General features: G+C 38.3%; 1 protein-coding gene across 3 annotated transcripts in view; it reads right to left on the bottom strand.

Annotated features, from left to right (window-relative positions):
• ZFHX4 (zinc finger homeobox 4) overlaps positions 1–15,177 on the bottom strand; it is a 149,779-nt gene that overhangs the window by 132,178 nt on the left and 2,424 nt on the right. Inside the window, exon 1 of one of the 3 annotated variants that reach the window (XM_064389761.1) lies at positions 14,697–14,904. The exons of the other annotated variants lie outside the window; for them this stretch is intronic. The gene's annotated coding sequence lies outside the window, so the exon portion shown is untranslated. Of the gene's footprint in view, positions 1–14,696; positions 14,905–15,177 lie in introns of those variants that run through there. 3 annotated transcript variants of the gene reach the window in all.

Raw genomic sequence — 15,177 nt, 5'->3', positions numbered from 1 at the left:
CAGCAATCCCAGCTTGACAAAGCTACTGTGCAATATGTTTCTTTTGTTGTTGTTTGGTTTTGTTGTTTTAGGAAAATGTTGTAATCATTATGCAAGATAGGCCTATGTCTTAGGCTGCTTCTACAAACATATTTGGCTTCTTTTTTTTTTCCAGCTACCCTAGTTTGCATGTATTTGTTCTAACTGAATATTAATAGCTCACATTGGTGATAGACAAGAACATGAACTGTAATTATCCTTCTAATTCCCGCTTTCATACCATATTTTTACTACCTGACACAGGTTCTGTAGTGATTACTTCATTAGTGATGAAGAATGGCCTAATCAGGCAAAGTATTGCTAGAAAACTCTTGTTTGCCAATACTAGGAGAAAGCATCAACTTTTTGCCTTTCTTTCTTTATGGAGAAAGGTGCGTCTGAATGATAGTGACCCAGTGAACATTAGAGCATTAATCACCTCCCTTTGTCTCATCTATGCAAAGTAGGATTAGAGTTAAAATGATGACTGCTTAATCCCTTTGATTTTCTTTTACTAAATAAATATTAATCTACAAATCAATCAGATCCTGTATTATAACACACACAATATACACTATGAAAGGTTATGTAAATTACACTCAATTTTACAAGCATGCCATTAAGGGAAAGAGTCCCCATGCTTTCCCTTTTCACTCCCCAAACCCCTGTTAAATTTGGAAGTTCAAGTTAATAATCCCACTAACTATAAAGCTTAGCTATTGAATCCATATTTCTTCTTCCTCCAAAGAACTTCACTGCATCAATCATTTTAGGAATTAATAAATCATATTTACTGTGTTTATTCATATGTCAATACTCCCAATCTGTAAAGCTTTCAGCATTTAATCTCTTTAACTCTGACTAAAGTTAGTTTACATTAGATGTTGTTTTAAACTCGCATGGAACTAAATTAAATAAAAGCAGCTAGAAAATTAATCCTAATTATCTTCCTGAAAAACAGTGCTGCCTGGATCCGTCACCTGTTCTCACACACTATGAAAGAGATCATTTGCATTCACAGCTCTTAAGAAAAAATTACACATATGTAGGTTTTTGCTTCATTAAACTTGGGTCTAATTTAACAAAAATGTAATATTAACATAAGTAAGTATACTAAAAATACTTTAATGATGTAAAATAGAGCAGCATAATCTTCTAAAGTGTGAATTATCACAAGCTTTGTGATTTTACTGAAGTCTGGATGTGCCCTCTGTCAGCATATTTGCAAGGTACGAATGGATAGCAAATGTAACAAATAATGACAAGGGAGTCACAGTGGCTCTAGAGCATTCACCTGACCACTTTGTTGTCTCAAAACAAACTGTGAAATAAACATTACAGTACTTTTTTGCTTGCATGCTAAAAATGCTGCAATTATCTTGCTAAAAGTTATCATGAGGCAGGTAGTCAAGCTAACTGTCCAGGTCTTGGGGAGACACCACAACTCCAGATAAGTTCAGAAAGACTCTTGATGAAAACAAAATATAAAGAATCTTGCTTTGGAGCAGATTTACAAGACTGCAAGAATCTACTAATTATGCATCTGGAGGGAAAAAAAAGGGCTGTGGTATTGTAAATCATGTTAAACATTTAAATATTACTCTGTATTAAAGTCAGCCTGGTCAGTGAAAATACAGGATGTTTTTTAAACAGTTTAGTTATTAATAAAGCACTTTTTTTTCTAGAATATTATCATGGCAAATTTGTTTTGTACTGCCAAGATCAGCTGGGCATTTTGTTTTTATTATGCATAGTCTTTTGTCATTTTTTTGTTCTGCAAGTTAATTTGACTGCTGTGCATAAGTGAAGTGAGCAATTCAGTAATTAACTTTGGTGTTTTAAAATGTATGAACTTTAATTAGATTTCATTATAAACAAACAAATGTCAACCATAATTATAAGCTCCTTGGTTTAACCACATATTATCCCTTTTCAAACAAACTTGATGTCAGACAAATTAAAATCAAGCAGCCAGCAATTTTGAGTTGAATTTTACATGATCTGCCAGTAACCTGATTACTTTAACTTCAATATCATTACAGGAAAAGTATTTCAAGAAAAATAATTACAAGAATTCCAACAGGAGACAAGCTTAATTGTATTGATTCAAAAGATGCATGTATATAGGAACCATGCTGAAGGAATAATGTTATCTTAAATCTACAGTTACTATTAAAATTATATTGTCTGGCATGAAAAAGGCAATTTGAGATCAGTGTCTGGAAAAGCAGAGATACAAAACTAACTGAAATAATTATCTTTACACCATTATACTTTAAGCAACAAAATATCAATGAGGAACAACTTGAAGGCATGAAGGTTTGCAGGTTTATTTACTGACTGGTGTATCTATTAGTACCAGGAACAAGTGGAGCTGTCAGGACATAATGAAGGTAAATGATTAGTTAGCACAGAGACTGAGCTCTTCTTCAATGCAATAAGAGTTAATTAAAGTTTACCACCAAACATCAACCAAAGCAGGATGTTGATCAGGTTTCAGCATTAAGTGCAAACAGACAATGGTTGGCAGCAATTAGTGCAGCTATCAAATGACATGCAATTATAATTATACATTTAAAACACCTAAAGGCTTGTGGAAGGGAGGGAAGAATCCCATCAGCTTCTTTGACTATGTACAGTCAAAGTGCAGGAAAAAGGTATCAGATATATCACTTCAATATTGTAAATCAATAGAATTAAACAAAAAAAATGTTGTACAAGCACATTATCTGAAAAAGGACAATCCACTGTACATGAAATGGAAGAAATCTGCAGGCGACTCCTAACAAAGATAAGTACTAGTTAGATTAAATAAATTACTTTACTGCTGCCACTCACACTGACACGCATAAGCAGGGAAGTGTTTGGGGTTTAAAGAGTGGTGGCTGCAGCTTTATTACACATTTTTGTGCCAGACTCAAGGTTACCTGCTATCTTTAGTCCCTGTGGTCACATTCACAGCATGAGATGGCCCAGAAGGACCGCGGGCCCGAAGCCCATGACCACAAGAGCTGGTTTCACGTGCTAGCTGCAAGCCTGCCGCGAGGAAGCCTGGCCTTACCGGAGGCAATTGCCTGGTACCTGAGCCACAGCCTAAGGCTCTGCCACACATGCCCTCCTCTCCACCCCCTCCAATCAGCATGTGCGCCTGTTCTGCCTGCTCCCAAACTTACGCCCAAGTTTTGGGAAAGAAATAGGAAGTGAGAGATTTCCACCACGGACGAACACTGTGCATCGCACAGCAGCAACGCAGACGCGCCAATAATCCAGAGCACAGCCAGGGCCGGGGCTGCCAGCGCCACGCTGCTCCCGTTCCGAGGCCTTGTGGAATGGTGGCAGCCACCAGGTCGGTGAGACAGCAGAGGCGATGACAATTTCCTTCTCAGTCTCCCATTAAAACCAAAGGAAAGATGATAAACTTGTAGCAGCACCTTTAATAGCAGCACCAAACAAAGGGAAAAACTGCTCTCAGCCCAGCGCTGACAGCCGGCTGAACGCCCTCAGCGCAGATGTGGGAAGTTAAAACACCCCAGTTCTGCTGTATCAAACACACAAGGCATACAGCAAAGGTAAATAGCCATTATTAACTGGTGTAGCCCAAGAGACAATTAGCTACACAAATCTACAATCCAGACAATTCTCAGTAACTGCCCCACACACTGGAGATGGAATAACTCACTCCTCTTGGGCTGGCGTAGTGCAGGTAGTGGGATTATCTGGTTAAACACAATAGGTGTTTAACCAGATAATCCCACTACCTTGCCACATCAGCTGAATAGGTCTGGCAAGAAGGATCCCGATCTCAAAGAAACCAAGATCTCTTCAATGTTTTTATGGACAACGCAGTGGGAAAAGCACCGTGCTCTTCCTAGGTATGTAACAGGAAGCAAGACAAAGCTTTCCAGCAGACAAGTAGCAGGTTTCCAAGAAAGCTAAGCTGTGACAAATTAAAACCTGATGATGAGAGGAGCAAAAGGGTTAGACAGTAGGATTCACTGCCGAAGGATACCACTGAAACCATGAATCTCCCAAGATTAAAAAAAAAAGAATGGAAACTGGCTGCCAAAATCATCCAGAGTTATTGTAATGAATGTGAACAAAACAAAAACATAAATTGTAAGGGATATTAAAACTTGTTTTTCAGAAGTCTAAAAAATTTGCATTTGCAATCTTGCCAAGGCAGGCATATACAATAGGGTATCTTACGTCTGCTTACTGTGATATTCTTCAGAAGCATTTTGCACAGACTAGCCAAAGAGAGAAAAGGCTGGCCACCACAAAATCCCAGTATGGCAATCAGTATGTTTTTATATTATGAATTACCCCCTGAGTAAAGAAGCGTCTACAGCAGGGACACTATCCTTATATTTTATTTGAACTAACCCATGCAAAAAGGTCATCAGCATCAGTCTGTATTTTAATGTTGCATAAATTTCCACTGTGTCAAATTCAGTAAAGCTTCTTTTAAGATTGTAAACACTGTATTTTTAATGCATTTTTTTATTTTATTTTATAAGGAAACCCACATACATATGCAAAATGCATTAGGACGGGTTGTGTCAGTATGTTGGCTACCAGTTGTGATTTTCACTGGAATGTGCACACGTTCACATTGCTAAAATTATTTTAATAAAATGCTTTACTGCTTTTCATAGTTCCTGGGCTGAAGCCTAGAGCAGTTCTACAGATTTTTTTTTCCCTAACAAACCTCATTTTCCCAACTAATTCTGTTATGCTAGGGATTTGTGCACAGAGTTGGCTAATCCCAGTATTTCCCTAGAGCTGCATCTAAGCTATGGCCCACTCCCAGCACAAAAGTGTCTCCAAAAGCCCTTTCGCCCCCTTCAGCACTGATACACTCATTGGTCCTGACATTTTCACTTCAGCCATGACAAATGAGCTGATGGCTGTGATCAGATTGCACACGAGGACTGCTTTATCAAAGACGTATCATTAACTCTCATCACTGTCTTCCATTATGACTCTTTTGGTCAAATCTGTTGTGAAAATGCAAGCGAGTTTAAAAACATAACCTAAACATAGCAACAAACAAACTTCATTAAAAAGCAGGAAAGAAAACCAGACTCGGACGGGATCAGAGAGAGTCTAGCGTTAACTAAATGTTTCTCTGGGGATTTAAGTAACTGTACTCAACCTCTGCCCCAGTGCAAACATGGTAGTTGACCGTCTTCGAAAGGCCCCTTCCCCCATTGCGGACTGTGAGCACTACTTTGCCTTTTTTAGAGAAACAAAAATATAGCAGCAGCCATCAAATATGTCTAAAAACAAAGTCCACTTTTTTTTTTTCCTTTTTAGTCTCTGAATCACTTCACATTCTGTGTGTATGCTCTTATCAAAATATGTTTCTCAAATAAATCTCTTAAAGAATATAAAATTTTCATTTGAATCACAGCCATATAATCACACTGTTTTCTGACTCACAATAAAAACACCAACATAAAGCACTGTCTGAAACGGAAATCGCTCAGCTCCCTATGAATACCACAACCTTTCTGTCAAGTTAGAACCTAAGTTCCAGTTACACAGTTCTTGTTACATCTAGAGGGTTTACAAAGTATATATTTGTTGTAACGTATTCTAGCAATTCATCTGAGAATACACATCTAGCAGAGTCAACTGTAACACAACAGATCTTGGGAATGAAGGTCATGCTTTGAGATAAAGTGCTATTCACTTTTGGACCATGCAAGAAGCTCTTTATTCCTGTTCTTATTGGCATCAGTTCCCCCTTACCAGAGCAACAACAAAGCCAAGTGCTCGTGTGAGGTTTATGAATAAATCAGAGGTGAGCCACTTTAAGTGCTGCCCATGATTTCCTTGTTGACAGTGAGCACTTAAACAGGCTTCTATGACCAGCAACTCCTGGCAAACCTTAATGGCTCCTAATCTGTACCCTGCTTCATTTCAGGAAAGAAATGACCTACCCCAATTTTTCTCAAGTCTTCACCTTTTGGGAAACTACTGTCCCGCCTTTTTAAGAAATTCACATTTGGGGACTGTCCTGTTTCAGTGCCAAGTTTTCACATAACACACAACATAAAAATCACCATTTTCTTCCTTGAAAACAAATGACAGCTAATAAAATATTATTATGCTGCGCAGCCTAAGTAATTCCCAGACAAACCATTACACAATTCAGTGTTTGTTTAAATTGCATAGATTTTTAAATGAACCTAAAAGATATGCAGTATATTTGCCTCCAATTATTAAAATCATGTAAAAAATATGCTGAGAGCAGATTCAATCCTTCTGTACAGCTACAGCTGAAATCAGGACTGTTTATAAATCATTACCACTGAACGTGTTTTAAAAATTCAAACAGCCTCAACATCTATTTTTAAATAATAACAACATTAAAAATCAAACTAATTTCAACAGTAAACTCTGTGCTGGGCCAAACTAATCTGGTCCGGGAACATTAGAATCCAGCTGTGGCATGACACTAGGTGTTCCAGTATGTATGTCTTTGATGCACAAAACCACTCAGAGAGCTATGGTGTTCAACATTAAAGCTGTATCCTGCATGGAGAATAGATTTCAACATGGAACGAAATTCTTCATTTTTAAGTACTCTCTCTCCCTCACAACGCCTCTTCTTCCCCCCACCCCCCCTTTTTGACATGTCACCATCTCCAGATGGCTGAATTGACTCTGTAGTAGCTGAGTTATTGTCAGGCTCCCAGTTTCTGCTATATTTAAATACTAACATTTTTTTACTCTGCTGTCTCCTGTTGCCTTCCCACCCACTCAGGAAAAAGCTGTGATTTCAGTGAGCGTTCCCTCCGGGGCCGGGGGGCGGCTGCCTGGCAGCGCTGACCTGCCGCTGCTGGAATTGCGGCGGGTGCCTCAGCAGATGACGCTCTTCTTTGCAAGGGCCTGATCCAAACCTGGGGAAATCGATGAGGCAGCGCTGGACTTCGAACAGGCCCTCAGTCAAAACTGGAAACTGCAAAAATGCTGCAGAAAGCACCCATCAAATGAGAGAGAAATCCACGGGCCAGAGCAGTTAGGACTCAAAACTCCAGCGATGCCTTTCACTCGAACCGAAACGTCTGTCCCAGTGCACTGCAGATGACTCAGTGAGAAATCATATTTTTCTTCCCTACGGAAACCAGTTGCTCCCGCTGGAAAAACTCCCAAAGCACATTGCTTTTTTTTAGCAAAGTGGCTCGTGGTTTTGTGTGCATGGGGTGGCACTTCCCACCCCAGAGATAACTGCACTCCAATGGCAAAAAAATTCCTTTGTTAACAGTTTGTGAAAACTCAAAGGAACTGAGAGATTGAGGGATGACATATGCCATATAACAAAATAATTTATTTTAGCAATGTTACATTTTCTTTAATTTAAACCCTTGGTGCTGTAAACAAAATCAATAACTGTATTTCAATTAAAAAAAACCAAAACAACAAAAACAGAAAAGGACCCGCGTAAAGCCCACAGGAATACAGGAATAAATTCCCTGTTCAAGGAGCTACTTTTCACTCAGAACCTTATTTTCTGGAGTGGGGAAGGTATGGGAAGTGTTAGGCAGTAAACAAGGAGAATCTTAATTAAAGGTGGACAGCCATAGCTTCTCAAACAGGCAAATCACCTGCATTTGAAAACATCGTGTAACACCTGGCAAATCCAAGGATATTTTTCCCCCTCTCTCACTATGAAAGTTCCTCTGAATACCAAAAATCAAAGGACCATCCTGAACAGATAGACAGAAGCAATGTTTTTGCCATGAAAAAGAGATTATTCTTATCTGTTACACTACCATCTTCTGGGACAAGTGTGGAAACAACTGGGATTATTCCAGGTTTCTATCAGTGCCCCAAACACACTACCAGTGACAGGTGCCTTGTCATCTCAGATTAGGTGAATTTATAAGGCAGCCTCAGTGTCAAAACAGGGAGGAGCAAGCCTTCAGCAGCCGCCTCTCACAGACCCTCAGCTCTGCTGTTACCTGGTAAAAGGAAGAGAACTGACCCCCCCTAAGCCTCTCTGGAAAACCTCTTATTTACAGACCTTCTGCTGCCTTCCTTAAAAATGGAAACGGTAACACAAAAAGAGGAGACAAAACCTTTCAAATTTGATTTTATGGGATTATTGTTAAGTGGTAACTACAGGCCTGATTCTTTTCCACTAATATCAAAACTTGCCAGTTTTACACCCATATTATTCCTCTAATTTCAGGGCAGTAAATGTTAATTTAGTTTAGGATGAATGGGAAGAATATAGTTCTTTTGCTTATATGTGTCATAGGCACACATCAAGACAGGCCTCTTGTATGTATTTCTTTGTTGCAGAAACAGAATGTATGTCTATTTAAATGCAGTTTTAAATGTATATCCAGTGTGCACATCGCTTGTTCTGCAGACACTGCTGCAGCCTGTATGGTAAATGTTTGTTTTCAGAGTCACCATGGTCTTTCACGTACATACAGCCTTTAGTTTGTGAACTATTGACCTGAAGGACCATAACACCTTCTTAGGAGCTGGGATAACTGATCAGATCACTGTGAGTATTAAAAGTCTGCTAGATTTATCTGTAAAGAGATCCTAGTTTTTATGTGTCTTTGAATTTTTTCTTGAAAATAAAAAAAAGCAAATTAAATATAATTCAGACACATTACAATCTAAATATATATATATCAGTTTTCTTTTTTTTTAATTGAGAGCTAATTCTGAGTAATGTGAACATAAAACAGAGTGTCTTGATATAGGAAGCTTTTATTTTTACCTTATAACTTAGTTAAACCTTTCCTCAGAATATTTTTTTAAGCTGAAAATGTAATTCCTCAACAAGTCTGCCATATTTCAAACTGGCGCAAACTTTTCTGGTCACTTTAGAACACAGCAAAAGTTGCAATAATAATGAAAATACTGCTATAGAGTGACTATTAAAAAGGAATAGAGTGGCATGTATTATACACTCAAGTTCCTGCTTTTATTTATGCAAAACAAGTTTATCTCTACAGGTCTGCAAAATCCTGCTATCAATACATGTGTTTATTACCCCTTTCAAAAACAACAACAAATCTGAACAACTACCAAACAAAACCTACTAGGTTTTGTTATACCTTTTTGGTAAAAGCAGCTCATACATGTCTCAGTTTCTCCTATCTGTGCGTCTGTTCACATAAACATATTTTGTGTTACATCTTATTCTTTAAAATCCTAAATCTCAGAATCTTGGTGTGCTGGGATTCTGCCCATTCAGAAAGAATGCAGACATCACATAAGTTATTATTAACCCATGTGTTATCCAGTTCTACAGTGGCTGGAACTTTGCCAGAGACAACACATGGTGCTTGGTTAACAATATTTTAAAATACAAATTAATTTATTTTTTAATTAACACATTTTTCTTATAGAAATACACTAATAAGCTCTTCCCAGAATGAAAGGCATACCCTAAGCATATTCCTTTCAAAGAAGTTTTAAGGAATTTCATAAAGCCAGCAGCAAAACATTCTAAAACCTTCAGAAGGTCTTTATCTTTCAAAACAGAGATTTTTTGTGACTGTTCTTCCCAAGCACTGCCTGCATTTACAGTTTTGGTTCATTTATCTGTAAGCAATCCTAATTTTTTAGAGGCATCTCCAATGTTTAAATATTATCAGATCAAGCCCAATACTGAACTAACAGGCATTTACAAATAAATGTTCTGCAAACTGGAAAATAACCCCCGAAACAAGTTAATATTTAGTCTGGCTACCAAGAGTTTTCCACAGTAGCTCTAAATCGGTAATTATGTTGACCTGATAAAAAAGAGCCTATTTAATATGCACACATACAAATAATTATTCACACTGCATTTGATTTACATACATACAAAAGAACCACTTCCCACTTTCAAAAGTGGCTCAACACTTATGGTATTTTAACTGCCCTAATTACTGTTGAGAGAACATAATTAGAAGCACTGATCACATTGTCAACAGCTAACCAGTTGCAGCCCTGGCTGGGGGCCTGATCCTGTGCTGGCTGGAGGCAGGGGGGGCCAGCACTGATTGCAGGAGGAGGCCAGGGCCCTTCTCACCACCTGAATCTACAGGAATCCAAATGTTTTAACCAACCTGAGTACGCTGACACAGTCACACTGAACACCCCGCTCCTTACGTGCATGTATCAATTGCTATTTCGGTAAGCTTTCTGTGTTTTCAAAGGCGAGCAAAGAGAGTAATTTTTTCCCCAGCAAGGCTCCTGTACCACTTAAACACTTAGCACTGAGTCAGAATTCATAACTTTTTCCAAAGGAGAAACAGTTTAATAATTAAAACAGATATTGACTAAACCCTGCTTCCTTGAATACCGAACTTTTATTAGATTATTATGTGTTGATGCATAATTTCCATTGGCAACTTTTAAAGCAGCTCCTTCCCTCCCTGCCGGCCCCTGTCCTCCCTCCTTCTTTCCCCCAAGCAAAGTGCTGGGAATCCTTGATACCCAATAGTCAATATTTGGTTTGCCTGTCATGTTCCAGGAGCTCCCCTCCATACAAACCTGTGTTTCTTATCCTTTCGCTGCACTACTCTCGTGTACGTGTTACTTCTCATGATGATGTAAATTCAGGGCATCTTAGCAATTTGCTAAAATCTGAGCTTCTGCTTGTTTTCTCAAGTCTTGGACAAACATAACTTTGGGGAGAGCTGAACGTAGGCATAAAGAAAGAGGAGCCTGCATTTTCATCTTCCTTTCATCTCAGTCATTCAGTCAACCATTCAGTGCCCTATTCAACAGAGCTTTTCATTATGCAAAAAAATGCTAATCCTTTTCCGATGCTTTCACACTTGTATAAACCCCCATTCCTTCGACTGAAAAGCAATTATATCAGTTTACCTTTCTGTCAAAAACAGGATTAATATTCCAATACCAGAATCTCCTTTATTTTGCTATCTTTTGCTTTAGGAAACTAGAGATTATTAGTGGCGGTATTCCTTAGAGCAAGAATACATTATTTTAAATATGATTATTTTAGCCAAAGCACGAGGGGGGAGGGGGAGGGAGAGAAAAAAACTTCAGTTGCTGCGGAAACTCTTTTCAGTGACAGAACTGACCTTCCCTTTGCAGAGGCCTGAATAGAATGAGCCTCACTCTGGTCTATTAATCAGAAACAAATTATGAAAGAATGTGGCTGGACTGGTTGACACTATCCTGTCTTGGGAGACTCAGTAACAGCCTAGTAACAATGTCCTCTTCATGGGTAATGAACAGCCATGACAAATGGGGCAGAGAAACTATTTATTTGCATATGCAAATTCTCACACAAGGGAAACATGTACAAACAAGTGTCATTGTAAGGTGGATTAGGCAAACAACGCTTTCTTTTTAGGACACTCTGCAGCCCAGAACATTAGTCAGCACAATTAAACCAGTCTCCATGGAGACTAATGAAATTTCACCATGGTATGAGTTAAATTAGATAGCTAGTTATGTGTTTTCACAATCCAACTTGAAATCCATTATTGTTTCAGAACAATACAGCAATTGTGCCTGGCTGATCTTTGCCAGCTCAACAAGCTCCTAAGTTGACAATTTGCATATGTTAATATAATTAAGCACTAATTACATGAAACTTGTACATATTCACATGCACTTTCCCTGGGCGCTTCTCAGTTTGAACCTTGGCCAAGTCTTTAACCCTTTGAATGAATTTGGAGTACCAAAGCTCTGCCTTCTGGGTACAGCCCCAAGGCAGATGCAGAAAAGCTCTTCATTTATAAACACAAAGCTTAACCTGGCTTCTCATATTTCTATCAACAAGCTAGAAAACATTTTTGTATGTGGTGGGGTAGGAGAAAGGCCAAGAGGTGGAGGGAGCTGGATTGGAAGTACTTTACAGACCCAGCTCTGGTGACCTTTTTGCATATGAAAACACAAATATTTACCCACATAACAGGTCACAAACACATGTATTGCCATTGTCACAGGTCTTCAAGACTCGAATTGTCAAAAACTACACTAGGTTTTATGTCAGTGCTCTCAGATCCACAAAAATGGGATCGAGAAAAGGAAAAAAGAGCAAGCAGTAACTAATGAGCTTTACATAAATATATGCAGAGGCAATTAAGCAGTGTTAATTACTATGACAGCAGTTAATTGAATATAATTAGATATTTTAAGCTACTGACTAAGGCATAGTTAAGATTAATTTTATTGAGATTAATTGTAAATAAGAATAGATTAACTGTGTTTTGACAGGCATAAAAAGTAGATCTGCAAATTAACTAGGAGAGGAGAAACTAGCACAAAAATCATATATTATCTTAATGTCACACCTCAGAATCATCTGCTCAATAAACATGACTTTTCAAACCCAAACAGACAGGAATCTTGAAGAAAAACAAACAGCTTGCAGAGATTAAAGAGCCTTTTGTCCTTTTTCATGTGCATTTCTTTTAGCAGACTAAATTAAGCGAGTCTGGTGTACGTTTTTAGGAAGGAACATTTCACACTGAATGGAAAAAATGTTCTATCACATATGAAATTCATGCAGCTGTGCGGAACCTAGTCCAGATGGTCTAAGACTATAAAACAACACTAAATGATAGACAGTAGGGCCTTCCCAAGATTATGTGATAAAGTCACAACCTCGTATTTTGACTTAAATTTTTTCTCATGTTTTGTTTCCTTCCAGATCAGATAGCTCCATTTTAATTTTTAACTAATCCTGAATATTCAATGGAAACTCTCAATAAACACTACTGATATGCACATGAGCATAAATCATGAAGTATTTGCAAAATGCCCCTTAGCTTCATAAAAACAATGCTGAATTCGAAGTCTCCTGGTTCTCCCACAATACTAAACTGTTCACACCACTTAGCTTAAAGAGGTAAAAATGCCTGGGTTTAAATATGCTTCAAAAACACACCAAAACACATTCTACCAGCAGATTAATTCATGCATGCTGCTTAAGAAAATTAACAACAAGGCTGAAGAATGCTGAACAAATCACTAATAAGAAAGGAGCTTCAATTGATTTTGAAATAAATCAATAGGTGATTAACACAATATTTTTAAAGCAGTAGAATGTATATATATTATATAAGCATATATATTATATTTTCAATACCTTTTTAGCTCTTAATCGAACAAGGGCTTTACAACAGTGAGCATGTTCCTATATTGACTATCAACTTCTTTGGAATGCCTTTAGTCTTTTATAACGAAAATCCAAAAAATGGTCTGTGAAACAAGGCTACGACAAGCCATTCTGCAGTGAAAGATTTTAAATCATCCAGCCTCTTCTAATAGACTTGAGACTTATTGAGGTAGAAACCATAAAAAATGAAGAAGGGAAATTTAATCCCTGAAATATTGATTTGCACATTAATATCATATAGGCAGAGGGCAATTTGGCTTCATGGAAATGACACATTGTCGACCCTTGGTGAAGTCAGAGCCAATCTAACTGCTGAACATGTCTGAATCTCAAGAGTTATTAAGGGCTTCCCTTCTTGCCTTTATGACTTTTCTTCAGCCTACCAATGCAATCTTAAATGTATTATCTTTAAGAAATAATTGTAAAACCTCAGGGGTTTTCCAGTTAATGGAAGGGAGGCTAAACCACATCAGATTCTGAAATGCAACATTAAACCCTTGCAATCAACAAAACCACCTCAATTCTCATCCATCCAGTGCAGGATCTAATATTGTTATTAGAGATAATCAAATTTCATTGTGTAAATTTAGGCTCATGGTCAGAATGGAAGCAGTAAATTCTGCAATATTAAACAGTGATTTTTCTCAGCCTCCTTTATATGTTCTTTGATGGTGCACTATCTTCACAAATAAACCTAAACTATTCAAAAATCAAGGTACACATCTGTCACCCTGTTCTGAAAGATGCACACAATGTCGTTTGCCATCTCCACAGCCTTCCTTTAGTTTTAACTTGATCTAGCGGATAAGGTCCATTTTAGAGAATAATAAAGCAGTACCACTGCATAAACCAAACAGCAGGTACTATTACTGTGACTTACACAGATGGTTTACCTGACCTTTCTTTGTTCCTTGGGTAGGTTTCACTTTTGCAGATTTACGACTTTTCCTTCTATATTTCATTGACCCCCTATGTTCATTATCATAAAAATGAAAACTATTGAATACATGTTTATGTTGGCAAAGTCCAAAAAGACCACGACTAAAGGATAAAGAGATGCTACAATGCACTGTGTGGATCTCTAGATCGTACACTATAAATATTCAAGCACAGATAACACGAATAACTGAATAATCCTGGTGAGCCTCAGCTCTGGAGCCAGGTGCAAGAGGTTAAAACAGCTGGCTAGCCATCTTTTATTTTGTGTGCCTTCCTACCGGCTGAAACCGCAAACCCTGAAAACTAGCAGATATTCCCTCAAGGTTGATAGTCTAATTTTTTTCATTTCAACCAGTTTAGTAGGATCCCCCAGTAGAGAAAAGACAGAAACTCCTTAAATACAGGCAGTTGAATAGGAAGTGGAGCAATGATGATTAAGGCTCTTCCCCCCCACACACCCCCCAACCTTCAACCCCCCGTTTATTTCCACGATCTTCTTTGTGCACCTTCCCATCCAAACGTTTGTATTCCTTATTTCAAAGAAAAGCACTCCGGATCGTTCTGTCAGTTTTGCCAGTAAATATAAAGTAAAACAAGTGTTGATGGCACTGAGAGTGTTACATACCCAGGCTGTGTTTTTGCATTGCTCTCAATGGAAGCGATCGATGCCCATGTCACAGTCGCGTCCCAATCGCAGCCAAGTCTCTGCCTCAATCTAACCAACAACAGGCAGGGCTGCAAAGGCTTCTCACTACCTCTTCCATCCATCCACCACCAAACTAAAAATATAATGCTACATATGATCTTTTTAAACACTCCATCATCGCTCCTAAGGATCGAGCCACTGCAAATCCAGGGGAAACACGATTGAAAAAAAAAAAATACACCATCAAAAAAAAAACACCCTCACAGCAGCCACCCCAAAAGCGCCCGAGCCCTCTCTTTCCACTCTCGCTCTCCTCCTGCCAACTACATAATCCTTGATAAAACCGAAGCAAGGCTAATAAAAAGAAAATTAAAAAAAAAAAAAAAAGGAGGACGGAATGGAGCCGAGGAAATGCAACTGTCAGAAAACGGGATGGTCAGACTTCCTGAGTGAACCTGCC

Source organism: Passer domesticus, chromosome 1, assembly GCF_036417665.1.
Source record: "Passer domesticus isolate bPasDom1 chromosome 1, bPasDom1.hap1, whole genome shotgun sequence".
In the NCBI taxonomy this organism is placed as follows: Eukaryota; Metazoa; Chordata; class Aves; order Passeriformes; family Passeridae; genus Passer; species Passer domesticus.
The sequence above is the reverse complement of the archived record's forward strand: the minus strand, read 5'-3'. Positions and strand labels throughout refer to the sequence as shown.